Raw genomic sequence first — 13,863 nt, 5'->3', positions numbered from 1 at the left:
GATTCTGCAGGCTCTTGAGTGAATGTAGCAATCTTGCTCCTCAAGTCTTCAGCACGCGCTTGATCAAAGAAATTGCATAAGAATGCATTCTTCTTGTCGCTCCAGAATTTAAGAGATCCTGGTTTTAACTGCTTGAACCAATGCAGAGATTCTCTAGCAAGTGAGTACCTGAAGAGCTTGCATAACAGGTAGTCCTCAGAGACTCCCTCGACTCTAATAGCAGAAATCAGATCCTCGAACCTCTCCAGATGGTCCATAGGATGCTCGGGGGATAATCCATGGTAGGGTAGCTGTCCCACAAGTGTGTAGTACTGCGCTTTCAACTCAAAATCCCTCTCAATGGTGGGAGGAAGGATGGATGATCTGTTGGTGTAGTATCTATCTGGACGGTTGTAATCAGCCAACGTTTTGGGTTGTGCAGCGTCATCTACAGGTAAGGTAGTAACTGTAGTAGTAGCATCAGGCTCAGGGATTGCAGCCCCCTGAGCATCTATCCTCTGACCTGCTGCATTACGCAGATGACCCTCCTGGTCATGCAGGTCTCCATTGTTGTCCCAAACAAGTATCAAAGGCGCAACCATGTCTCGCGGGTCAGTATCGATCGATATCCGAGATGGAATGTCGATCGATGTCGGGTGGATGATGTCGGTCGACGGAAGGTTTGTGTTGTCGGTCAATAGGGGTGAGCGAGAATCGGTCGACGGTGGTTGAGCAGAATCGAGCGACAAAGAAGTGTTGTTGTCGGTCGATAAAGAGCGCGCTTCCTTGCGGATCGAGCGTTCCAAACTTGCAGGAACTGGTGAAAATAGCAGTTGAGTTTCCTTGTTGCTTCTGGTACTGCTGGGCATGTACCTGAAAATCCAAGAAAAAAATTTATGTCAGAAACTTAACAAAAATTAGAAAAATAGGCGATCAAAGCTCCCCGGCAACGGTCCCAAATTTGATGCCACTCAAATTACCCTAAGGGAGATTTATACTCTCTCAATTAAGAGGTCGAGTTGTAGTACTTAGGGATCGAATTCACAGAGAGCTAGGAAACCTAAGGATTCTAATATGATTTGTTAAACAAGAATGTTTTTAATGTAAATTGCAGTTTTATATTGAACAAGTGTTTGTTCAATAGCAGGTTTGGGGTTTTGGTGCTTAATAAGGAAATAGCTAGACTTAGGGTTTTTATTCAGGAAAATTGGGATTATAATCCTATAGATTCCTAATGAGTTGCATGCATGATAATGTAAAACTCAACTACTTTGATCAACTAGTCAATCAGCTCTCGCATGTATTGACTTGTCTATTAACTAGATCTATGATCTCAACTCTCATTATATTGATCAATAGAAAGTGTCGATCGATAATCCTATGGGATATCGATCGATACACCTTTTGCACCGTCGATCGATTATTCAAGTGTGATATCGATCGACGCGCTCTAGTCAAGCTTTATGTGCAGGTTGAATGAATGCTTACTAAGCTCACTAGATCAGCTCTCGCCTTGCTCATAGCAAGAAACATAGTTCTATTAGAATGTTTTCAGGATGAGAGTAAAGCTCTTGCTTTTATCAATCAATCCAAGGACAGGTTCTAGGTAGCTAATCTAGACACATGCATTAATGAACAATCCTAAAGATGATTATCACAACTCAGCAATCTATAGTTGGGGCTAATCTCTCCTACCCTATTTAAACCCTAAAATCTAACAATAAAACTACTCAGACATGGCTAAGCAATTCATAACAGCAGTTAAGTATAAAAACTTAATTAGAATAGTAAATAGATATCAATAGAGTTCCAATCACAAATTATAACTTTGGATCTTCTCTCCCAAAATCCTAAAAACCTTTGCTGTGAAAATAATAAAACAATGAAAGCACAAGGAAAGCACACTTTTTCCTCTAACATAGCGGCAAAGCTTATATAATTAGGGTAAAACTCGTCAGGGGTAATCTTGTAAGATGGTGAAGTCTTGGGCTTCAAGTCGGTTGTCACCAAACGGGCTTTCTGCGCCCTTCACTGTCGATCGATATCAAGTCATGCGTATCGATCGATTCTAACTCTCCAATATCGATCGATTGTCGATCTCGATGGTCATCTCGGGTGCTTGCTCCAAATATCTCCAAAATGCTCTAAAATCATCACTTATCTCCAAAACACTCCTGATCTTATAAATATAATAAATAGACTCTATAATATAATAATTATTAGTAAAAACACCTATATACTATGGATGAAAATGGGTCAAATCCATAGTCTATCAAGTCACTATCCCTCAAACAACATGCTGATGATGCCGAGATGTAAAGAATTTCAGCAAAAGCAACCGTTGAAATTATGAGCATGGAAGTTGGGGGGGAGAGAAAATCCGGGGTTTTCGCATAAAGACTATCGCAATTACATATACTGTAAGCGGATGGCAGGAATGGTAAAGAAAGATGCTGAAGAAGTTTTAGAATACTTTCAGAAAACGAAAAAATATAATACATCATCTTTTTTATTCAATGCAACTTGATGAGGACAATATGATCACTAATATCTTATGGGCGGATGATCGGTCTATAAGCTATTAAAATCTCTTTGGAGATGTCGTTTGCCTTGACACAACTTTTAAGACCAATGATTATGATAGACCGTTTGCTCCATTTGTGGGGGTAAATCATCATAACCAAACTGTTGTGTTCGGGAGCTGCTCTCTTACATGATGAAACCAGTAAGTCTTTTAAGTGGCTTTTGGAGACTTTTCTTTGAGCAACGTTTGGAAAATAACCAAAAACAAATCTTACAGACTAATATGCAGCTATGGCGAATGCAATAGTGAAGGTGTTTCCAGAAAAAAAATATAGGTTATGTGTCTCGCATATTTATGAAAATGTTGCAAAGAGTTTGAGTCGTGTATTTCACAAACCAAACCAGTTTGCCATGGATTTTGAAATCAAAAAATTTCAGCCCCTCAATTTCTTATAAATGGAGACTCCTTATTCTATAGATGTACCAACAAAAAAAATCTTAGCTTACCAAAAATATCAATAGATCCATCAGAATTTATTTTGGATATTGAAGCTTACAAAAAACAGTCTGAAATTGATGAGAGGTATACACTTAATCGGTTTAGAGAGCGTTGAAATAAAATTAATGAAGATCAGGCGTCTCATAAGAGAAAATGCTTCCAAAGATATCATGTAGCGGTAAAACAAAGATTTATTGATGATTACTTTGCAAATCAACCAACGTATGATGACGCAATATTTCGTCGGCGATTCTGGATGCAAAAACATGTTTTTCTTCGGATCATTGAAGACCTATCAAGCAGTGACAACTATTTCACCCAATGAGTTGATGCATCCAATAAAGAAGGTATATCTCCTTTGGCAAAATGTACCATCGTCATTCAAATGCTAGCATATGGTATTGCGCCCGCTGCTATATGAGCAAGAATATCTCAGAGCATTGAATATATCAAAATAGGAGGTATTACAGCATTGGAGGGCTTGCGTCGATTTTGTAAAAGAATCATACAACTATATGAGTAAGAGTATCTCGGAGCTCCAACTCAAAAGGACTTACAAAGAATACTTCATGCTAGTGAAATGCGGGAGTTTCCTAGGATTCTCGGGAGTATTGATTGCATGGATTGAGAATGAAAAAATTGTCGAACGGCGTGTGAAGGTCAATACTAGGGGAGATAAGGGAACCACCATTTTTTGGTATGGATTTTTTGGATGTCAGCACACATTAAACAATATGAACGTATTAGATAGTTCACTGGTGTTTGATGATATTGAACAAAGAAATATCCAACAATGAACTTTTTGTGATCCAACGTCTGTATGACATGACATACTATCTAGCTGATGGTATATATCATTCTTATCTAACTTTTGTCAAATAAGATTTTCTCAAAGTGAACCAGAAAAGTTACTTGCAAAACATCAAAAAGGATGTCAGAAGGATATCGAACGTGCATTTGGAGTGTTGCATGCTTGATTCAAAATCATTCGTGAACCAGCTCGCATGTGGGACACATCTGATTTTCCTATCATCATGCGGTCATGTATCATATTGCATAATATGACTGTTGAGGATGAACAAGATACATATGCTCAACATTGGACCGGATATGATCAATATGGGGGCAGTGGTTCAATTACACCACATCCATTTTTGACTGAGGTGTTACCGTATTTGCAAATCATGTGCGTGTTAGATCTGAATTACGTGATTCAAATGTACGTCACGAATTGCAAGCAGATCTAGTCAAACACAGATGGACAAAATTTGGAATGTTTCATGATTAAAGAGACTTTAAATTGTTGTGTATGATTTAAGAGCTTTATTATTTTTGAATTGAGTTTATTGTACTAAATAAGTTATGTGTTTTATTTGTTGTTTTGTGTATTATATAGTAATTATTTGAAATTTCATAATTTTATTTATTTTAATAATATTAACTTCTGTATTATAGATTTCTTAAAAATTGTTAATAATATAAATAAAATTATTAAAAACTATTAACAGCGATATCATGTAAATTATTTAAGATAATTACAATCAAAATTATTACTTAATATTTAGTTATTAAATTATAAAATATAAAAAGAAGATGAATTAGAAATAGTGGGATAGGTTGTTAAATTTTATTAAACAAAACTACTGTGGAAGATAAAAATGAAGTGAGTGTTGAGTGAGTAGCTAGAAAAGAGAAAAAATGATGTGGAGTGTTTAAAAGAGAAAAATAGGTTGTTGAATAATTTTATTATTGTGGATAGTCTTATGAGAAAGTGTTGGATGATAAGCGATATAAAAAATTGGTTTATGACTTCGGTATGATGCATACTTCACCGGTATTATTTGCTTATGTAAAGATGTTGCAGCATGCAGAATAAGTGTATACACCAGAAGTGTTTACTTTGTTCTAAAAAGAATATACAATCATCGGTGATTATGTTGCAAAAAAGACCAGTAAGTCTGAGATGGTGTATGAATACAATATATCTTATTGTGGTGCTACGCGAGAGAATTTGGTTATGTATGACAAAAAGAATTTTAGAAGAGTTCCACCTACTTACATTCTGAATCGATGGAATAAAGAGGTAAAATCATGAACCGTATCTTTTATCATTCAGAGATACGTGATGAAGGGGTGAAGCAATCGATTGGAAAGCGATATATAGTCATATTTTTTCGTACTTTCCGTGAGACTGCATATGTTGCTTCTGAACATATAGAATTGACATTGTGTGCAGACAAAGATGTGATTGAGTTACTTAAATAGTGGAGGAAAAGAAAAAGGAACTTGAAAGAGTCAATAAATGGATGCCCCATAGTTCATATGCTAAACTAGTGGAAGAAGAAGAAAAATAATAGGAGGACGTTCCAGATGTACATGGAATAAAAAGAAAAAATTCTTTTTGGGCGACCAAAGAACCAAAAATACAAACCCCATGGTCGATTTAAAGATGTTCTCAAAAATAAAAATTGTGGTATATCAAAATCATAAAGTAAAGCTAGAGCAAAAAAATAGTTATCATTTCAGGTATCCCTTATATACTAAAGCACAAGTCAAATGAGCAATTAAATTTTGACATGTGGAATATATTTTATAAATTAAAAAATCTATCTAAAACAAATTTTCATCCCTAATTTCCAGCAACTCTATCCTAATTTTTCTCAGAATCCACGTTCAAAATCACCAAACGGTTTTCTTCTCCTATACACTTTTTAATCTTTTAGTTCACTCTCTGTTTTATATTTTCTATGTTCTCCATTATCAAATCCCCATGCTTAACAAGGACAAACGAGTTTCCAATTCTTTTATCTAAAATTGAATTTTTATAGGTATGTTTTTTGGCTTATCTTTACGTAATTACTATCTTTTGCAATAGTTTTAGTATTTCAAAAGGAACATACAGACCTGTAACACGCATGAAACCCCACATTCTAATAGTACGTTTAATATCTTTAAGTTTTACATCTATTTTAGTCAAGGTCAGAGTTCATCTCATGTTGAAATATATTCATGGTAAATTTATATTGCCATATCAAGAATCGAAAGTATAGAGATCTTAATTGTTAGTGAGGAGGGGGGGGGGGAGATACAAAAATAACTAATGTTTCTGGAGTTTTTTCATCACATTAGAGAATCGTGAATCATCTTTAGGTGAAAATAGAATAACAAGTGTAGCCACCACACAAAAAAATGATAGAAATCTTCAGAGCTTGGAAGATGATGAATCCCATAGAAAAGTGATGAAGATTTTCTAGATAAATGCAACTTCTTTGTTTGAACGCAGTCATCTCTTATCATATTTATCGAATATTTGACTAGATTATTAATTTTTAGTAAAAGATATATTAAATTTCATGATCAAGTAATTTAATAGACATGGAAGTTGATCCGTGCATAGCACGGGAGAACACTAGTTTGATATATATTATTAGTTTTTGGTTTATGTAAATTTTTCATTGAAATGTGAGTTAATCAATATATGTATAGACTAATCATTGTATTAATTGATAAATTCTCCAGGAATCAACTCATATTCCCGAAACCCAGTTATATTTTGTTACCCTTCATACGATCTTACATAATGAGTCATTTTCTCTCAAGTGCCCCAGGTAAAAATTTCATTATGTCTAGAATTTATAATCTAGTTATATGTCAATATTTAAAATTTGCTAAATGATTCAGCAACCAACTCTTTCAATACCTAGTTATCTGTTGTTGCCACCAATACGACATTACATAGTGGGTCATTTTTCTCGCAATTACTCCAGGTAAAAGTTCACTCTATCTGTTATTTATAATTGAGTTATATGTCATTTAAAAAATTAGATATCTTTTTATTTTGTAGGACTTTGGCAAGAATTATGGTGATGGTCCATTGAAGTACTTTCACAATAATTATGGCGATGGTTCATAGGGTCCCATGTATTTTTTTTGTATTTTTGAATAAAAGATGTTTTGGACAAGCCCGGCATGGGATGTTACATTTTTGACGAATGTATACATGTGGTCATTTTCAAACTCTCTGCATCGGTCCGAAAATCACTCCTGCTCGTCGGTCTCACCTGAAAGGGGGAAAAAAGGAGGGGTGAGCGACAGGTGCTATTGGGCTTTTGGGCTTCTATCGCTTTTATCGCTTTTATCTTATCGGGCTTTAAGGCCTTTGGGCCTTTATCGTTATATTATTTCCTATTTTAGACTTTCAGACTTATGTTGTCTTTATATTTCAGACCTATATTGTTATCAGTATTTTGACTTATGGTATCGTACTGACTTTTATATTATGATATGGAGATTATTATTATTATTCTTTCGGCTTTATTTAATTTCCGCTTTTATTTATTTATTATATCCCGAGAAAACCGGGTGTCACAATTTTGGTATCAGAGCGATAAATCGAGTCAGAACGCCTTTCGAACGGTTTAAAACGGGTTTGGTCAAGGTTTATGGAAAAGTCAACTCGCTGGTCAAAGGTCAACCCGGTCAGCCCTTGACCAGAAATCAATTTGACTTAACCGACCGGTTAACCCTAACCGATTTCGAATTCAATTTAAACCGGTCAACGAGTTGACTCACAGAGTCAGGCGAGTCACGGCGGCCGGCGTCAGCGAGTCACGGTGGTCCGGTGGCGTTTCGGCAGCGGCGAAGAAGCGACTCGGCGACGGTCTGGCAGCGGCGGAGGACGGCGGCGAAAGCGGCGGAGACGATTTCCGGCGGTGGCGCGTGGCCGTCACGTGCGCGCGGAGGTGAAACTTTGAACGCAGCGTGCGGCTTCATCCGGACTCCGATTGCGGCGTGGTCGGTCGCTACGGCTTCGTCTCGACGAGAGGAATATGATGATGGCTTTGCATGCGCGAGATTCTCAACGGTTAGTGAGATATGGCCGGTTTACTGAATGGACGAAAACAAAGCTTAAGAAGCGGCGGTTTCTGGCGGTTCTCAGCTGCGGTGAACGGTGGTGAAGAGCTTGTCGACGTCTTGGCGTGCGGTGGTCGTGATGAGCTCCGGCGATGGCTCAGCTTGCAAGAGATCAAACTACTTTTTCATGAACTTTCTTTTTTTCTAAAATTTCTGATTCTTGTTTCTTTGCAGGTGGAGAAAACAAAGCTGGGAGGAGTATTTATAGACAAACATCTTGGGCCTCGGGTATTGCTTGGGCCTTAGCCGGCTAACGAGTTCGGAGACTGAAATCGGGTCGTTACAGGGTATTGATAGTTACTTAGTTGCCAAGTATGGTAACAAGTGGGCCAGTACAAGAACTGTTGTCGATAATTCGTGATCGAACGAGCAATATTCTTTCAAAGTGTACAACAAATGTCGGAATCAACAATAATCTTAAAATCTTTAGTCAAAATCATAGTAACGGTGTAGATGACCATGAAGAAGGACAGAGTATCATGGTCAGCTCAAAGCAAAATTTGCAAAGCTTAGAACACAACTATTAGAGCCTCCAAAAGTAAAGTTCAACTTCTTATAATTATAGATGTATACAAACTTGTGCTCCTTATAGATGAATTCCTTGTAGATGAATCAGAGTATCAGACTCTTCATTTCTATTTTTTGTAACTCTCTCCCATATACCAAACATGGTTTTAGTGGAGGTGAAGTTGGGGTTGAAGTTACAACATATGGTCATGGACGTGTTTCACTTATTGGCTTTCCAAGGCCCATCTTTAATCTCCCTACTCACAAGTATATGTATTTATTTCAGTTATGGAGTCTTCACTTTGGTTTCTCTTTGTCGCTGTAATTTGGCATTGTTGGAAAGTCCACACTGTTGGCGATGTTAACTGGCACACACTCTGAAGCAGCCTCATATGAATTCACAACGCTTACATGAATCCCTGGAGTCCTTCACGACAATTAATGACACCAGGATTCAATTGCTTCATCGTCTTTGTATTATTGAAGGTGATTCACAAGGAAAAGGAAGAGGGAGCCATGTTTAAATCCATTTCATTCTTAGCTTTTATCATCCCAAATCCTTTGTATCATTTTCTTCTTGAACCAAAGGTAGACTGAAACTGTTTTTTTCTCAGGTTATTGCTGTTGCAAAATCTTCTAACCTTGTGTTGATGGTTCTTGATGCCTCCAAAGTAAGAGTTTTAGTTCTAAATGGTTTTTATTTGTCGCTGTTTCTTGATTTCTATTTGGTTTAAACAAAAGACCTCCACAGGTAAAAAACGCTCATCATCTTCATGTCTCTCTTTATATGTTATTAACTATAAACCCTATAGAACAAAAAAAAAGAAACAGAGTGATGCCTCTTTTTTAACGATCTCTATGTAGTTGTACCCTTGCGTGAGATATGTATTTTCTGTAGCACACTTGGGAAAATCGATTTTGGTTCTCTAACGTCGGCGATTTTCAAATAGCAGGAAAAAGAAGAAAAGCCATGGATGAACGTGGCTTGATTTGGCTGGTCCAAGGTGAATTCAAAATTGGATTTGAAAGCAAGGAATTGGAGACTCGGAAATCACAAACACAGCTCCGTCTCTTCTCTGTAACTGATGAAGAAGAAGCATCATCTAATCCCACAGCGTTAACAACTTTGACTTACTCTTTTTTTTTCTTTTTTTTTCGTTTTTTCTAATAGATAATAATATTTTTGATTATTTTTTACCATTTTTTCAAAAACTAAATACGAGTTGACAAAAACTTACACAAGAAAAACTCAAAAAATATAGCTAGACCCAAACTTCTACATTTCTATGATCTACTAGAACCAGCGGTCTAGTGGAGGAATAGGACCCCGCCACATCCCTGACCTGGGTTCGATTACCGTCTGCTGTAATACATTTATAAGAAAAAAGTTTCTATATACCCTTTCTTTTCTCTTTCCTCTGTACAGAATTTTATCCCAAAACGTGTACCCTTTCTTTTCTACTTCACCGTCGTTGATCTCGATATCGGCGGCGCCCCCAACAGCCTCTATGGCTAAAAGAAACCCAAAATATAAACCTTATATTCCTCTCCCCACTGGAGCAACCAAAACCTCCAACAATTTAGCAAAAGTCTCGACGCCTGATTGCTCTTCAACCATCAAATAAAAAAAACAAAATAAGAAAATAATTTAGAGGTACAATTCAAAAGTTAAATTGAAAAATAGATTGGCTATGAAAATCAATTTTTTCCTAAAATTTTATATTTAGTGCTTTGAAAGTTATTGATATAAATCTACATCAATAGATTCTATAGCTACAACACAAAAACTTACAGATTATATTCTAAAGCAAAACAATTAAATTTACAGCTCCTACCAGTCAAACACTTCATGAGGTTCTTATGTTATGAAGACTAAATATATCTACTAAATATTATTTTATATATGTCGTTCTCTGCTAAATATTATCTTTTTAAATATTAATTGTTTTCACGAGGTTCATGTTTTTCATCATCGATTTTCCAACAATGAAGATCGAAGACATTTGATCAAAAAAAGAGAAAGATAGAAGACACTATAGATATTAGATACTAAGCGTTGGTTATATATTTGTGTATGCAAATAAGTGAATTCTCCTATTGACACCGATTAAGGGAAAAATACTACATGTTAATCAACATCTTTTAGGGTATAATCGAAATAGACTATTAAATATAAATCAAATAATATTTTGTTAAAAACAATAATTAAGATTTGGTTGTGATTTTGCATCCAGTTAGTTATTTATGACATTTTTTGTATTAAAATAATATAGAACACGCATATTACATATTAAAATGTTATTAAATTAGAGGAATTCTAATTTTACAATAAATTTGATACATTCCTAAATTTACTTTTTAAAATAACGATTTTTATAAATGCCTTAAATATATGATGAAAATAAGACTCAACTAATTTTCTTAAATCATTTATAAATGTTTAAGAATCATTTAGTAAATACTAAATAATAATTACTAAACTCTAAACTCAAATTCTATAATATTTTTGCTTGAAAGTAATATTAAAAAAGTATCTAAATTATGGTATCTTAAGAAATTTGTCATTAAATTTGGATATTCTTTCCTAAAGTTTTTTTCATTTTTTATTAAAGTTCTTAAAATCTTCTGTTTCCTTTACAATTTTTTTCAGAATACTTAAAAAAACTTCCTGGTTTTGTTTGCTCTAAGTTTGGAACATAAAATTATTTTTTTCCCGTCATCATACAATTTGTGTTATTATAAGATGTTCATAATTTTAAAATAAGAAAATGAGTAACTCACATTTAGGCACCAAAGATGAGAAATGTAGTTTGGCCTTCTTTTCTTGACAAAAAAAGCAGTTTGGTCTTCTTCTTTTTCGTATTCCACTTACCTCTTATCTATTTTGATGTATAACCTTTTTATATTACTATTTTCCTTCTAAAGTTCTAATAATATCAGTGGAATAATGGAAGTAAATCTTCTTGATGGTGTTATTAGCACACTATTTTTTCTGCATTGTTTTGAATTAGTTTTAGGATATGTTATATAATTCAAATGGGTTTTAAATTTCTATGTATTATGAGATTCATGATTGTGAATCTGTGATTATCAGGTTTTCTTTATCGGGCTTAAGTGCTCAACAATTGTCTAAACACAGTTTTTATTCATCTTGTATAGAAAGACAGACAAATATGGTAGTAATATAAAAAAATCATCAAAGCTTCATTATCACTGTATGCTTATTTTTTTAAACACATCATTATCACTATATGTATATATTTATTTATAGTGTTTATTTGCTTAGATGTATATCTATAAAATAATTCATAATCAAATACCGTGTGAATATCTTGAATATAATTTCAGTTTGTTCATATCCAATTTATTTTGTTGTATGAACTTAGTTTAAACTTCATTTTAAGTGTAATTATCTTTTTTTTTTTACTATTGATGTAAACACTGCATTATGACACACTTTTATTGGCAACAGATTTGATCTACTTTATATATTTCAACACAAATTGACATGCAGTCAAAATATTTCAAATGTACACACCAATATAAACAACATTTTCTTAAAGATTCTTGCTTTCGTATTAACTACTATATATACTTGCAAGTTTTTCATTCACTCCTACTCAATTACTATGCAAGTTGACAAACAAAAACATTACTCAATTACTATGCAAGTTTATTCAAATATACAATATTTTAGAACAATTGATTAGAACCATATAGATGTTTTTTTTATTACTGGAATTTTTTAAATACCAAACGTGCCATTTTTTTATGTTATCAGAAAAATCGTATTTACAAGAAAGCCATTACTTTTCGCTGCCACGTAAGCAAAAACCCGGCGCCACGTAAGAATTTGGTTATGTGTTTTCATTAAGTCAGCCGTAAATCACTTCATACGTCGTTATGGCTGATTTATTTTTATGTGTCGGCTGAATTAATAAACACGACTGACTTAAGATGAAAAGGCTGATTTAAGAACATAAGTCAGCCGTCCGGTACGGCTGATTTACAGAAATGTGGCTGATTTATGGGATAACGGCTGACTTACATACACAAGTTACGGCTAACTTATACATCGGCGGTTTGATTGCTGGATTATTCGGCTGAGTTGTAGTTAAGACACGGCTGAGTTAATGAATATCGACTGGCTGAGTTATTTAATTTACGGCTGACTAAGTGGATGTTGTTACGGCTGAGTTTATATTTAATCAGCCGTAATAGGATGGATTAACATTAAACTCAGCTTGTTTACGGCTGACTTATTAGCGAAAGATTAATTACTAGAATAGCATTTGTTTGACGGCTGATTTATGTGACGATACAACTGATTTATGGTTTTTCATTTTAATTACGGCTGATTTCGGATCAAAAGATTAATTAGTGAAATAGTATCCACGGTTCGGCTGACTTACATTGTACACGAGGGCTGATTTACGTAGGCTGAGTTATATATTCGTTTGTCGGCTGATTAACTGATTTTCCATGTCATCCGCCATGTCATCAACTCGGATTTGCCATGTCACTGCTAACGAACTAATTTACAACTATGTTTGTGTGTGTTCATCTTTTTCTTCATCTTCTTTATCTATCTATCTATTTTCTTCATCAAAACGCTCTGTTTCGTTTAAAGAGAAAACGTCGACATGTTAGCTCACAGAAGTTAAAATCGCGAGGCTCATTCCAGAAACCCCCAAATTGGAAAATTAGGGTTCTTCAGAAGAGAGGATTAACTGTAAGTCTCTTTCGTCAAATCCTAGATCATATATTGTTTTTTTTTACTTGAGCATTTTGTGTGTTTCGCCTTGGTATAGTTTCAATCATTTTTGTGTGTTGTGAAATAGAATTCGATGGATCTAGGGCGTGGAATCCCAAGGAGGTGCGACTGTGGAGCTGCTACTGTTGTGTTAACGTCAAATACCGCAAGGAATCCAGGAAGAAGGTTTTATCGTTGTGGAGCAATTTCGGGTGAAAACCATGTTTTCAAATGGCTTGATGAAGCACATGATGAAGAGTTTGTAGTTGTGGCAAACAAACTGGCGACGATGGAGCAAGATTTGGCTGACATAAAAGCAGACTTAGCTAATATGAAGAACGACATAAGTGAGATCGTAGCACTTATCGAGTGTCTTAGGGTGAAGTGTTAGATGTATTAGTTGTTGTTGGGAGAAATAAAAATGTAGTCTCTTAATTATCATTTAATTATGTTTGAGTTATCGTTTAATTTACGACTGAGTTATCGTTAATTTACGGCTGAGTTATTGTTAATTTATGGCTGAATTATCATTTAATTATGTTGGATTTATCGTTTAATTTACGGCTGAGTTATCGTTAATTTATGTCTGAGTTATCGTTAATGCAAAGTCTTACCAAACTTTGAAAATAATAAAGTATTATCGTCTCGATGTTATAAAGGCCTCGATATTAGTTCTGAGCCGTATTTT

This window comes from Brassica oleracea, chromosome C3, assembly GCF_000695525.1.
Source record: "Brassica oleracea var. oleracea cultivar TO1000 chromosome C3, BOL, whole genome shotgun sequence".
NCBI classification, from domain to species: domain Eukaryota; kingdom Viridiplantae; phylum Streptophyta; class Magnoliopsida; order Brassicales; family Brassicaceae; genus Brassica; species Brassica oleracea.
The sequence above is the reverse complement of the archived record's forward strand: the minus strand, read 5'-3'. Positions refer to the sequence as shown.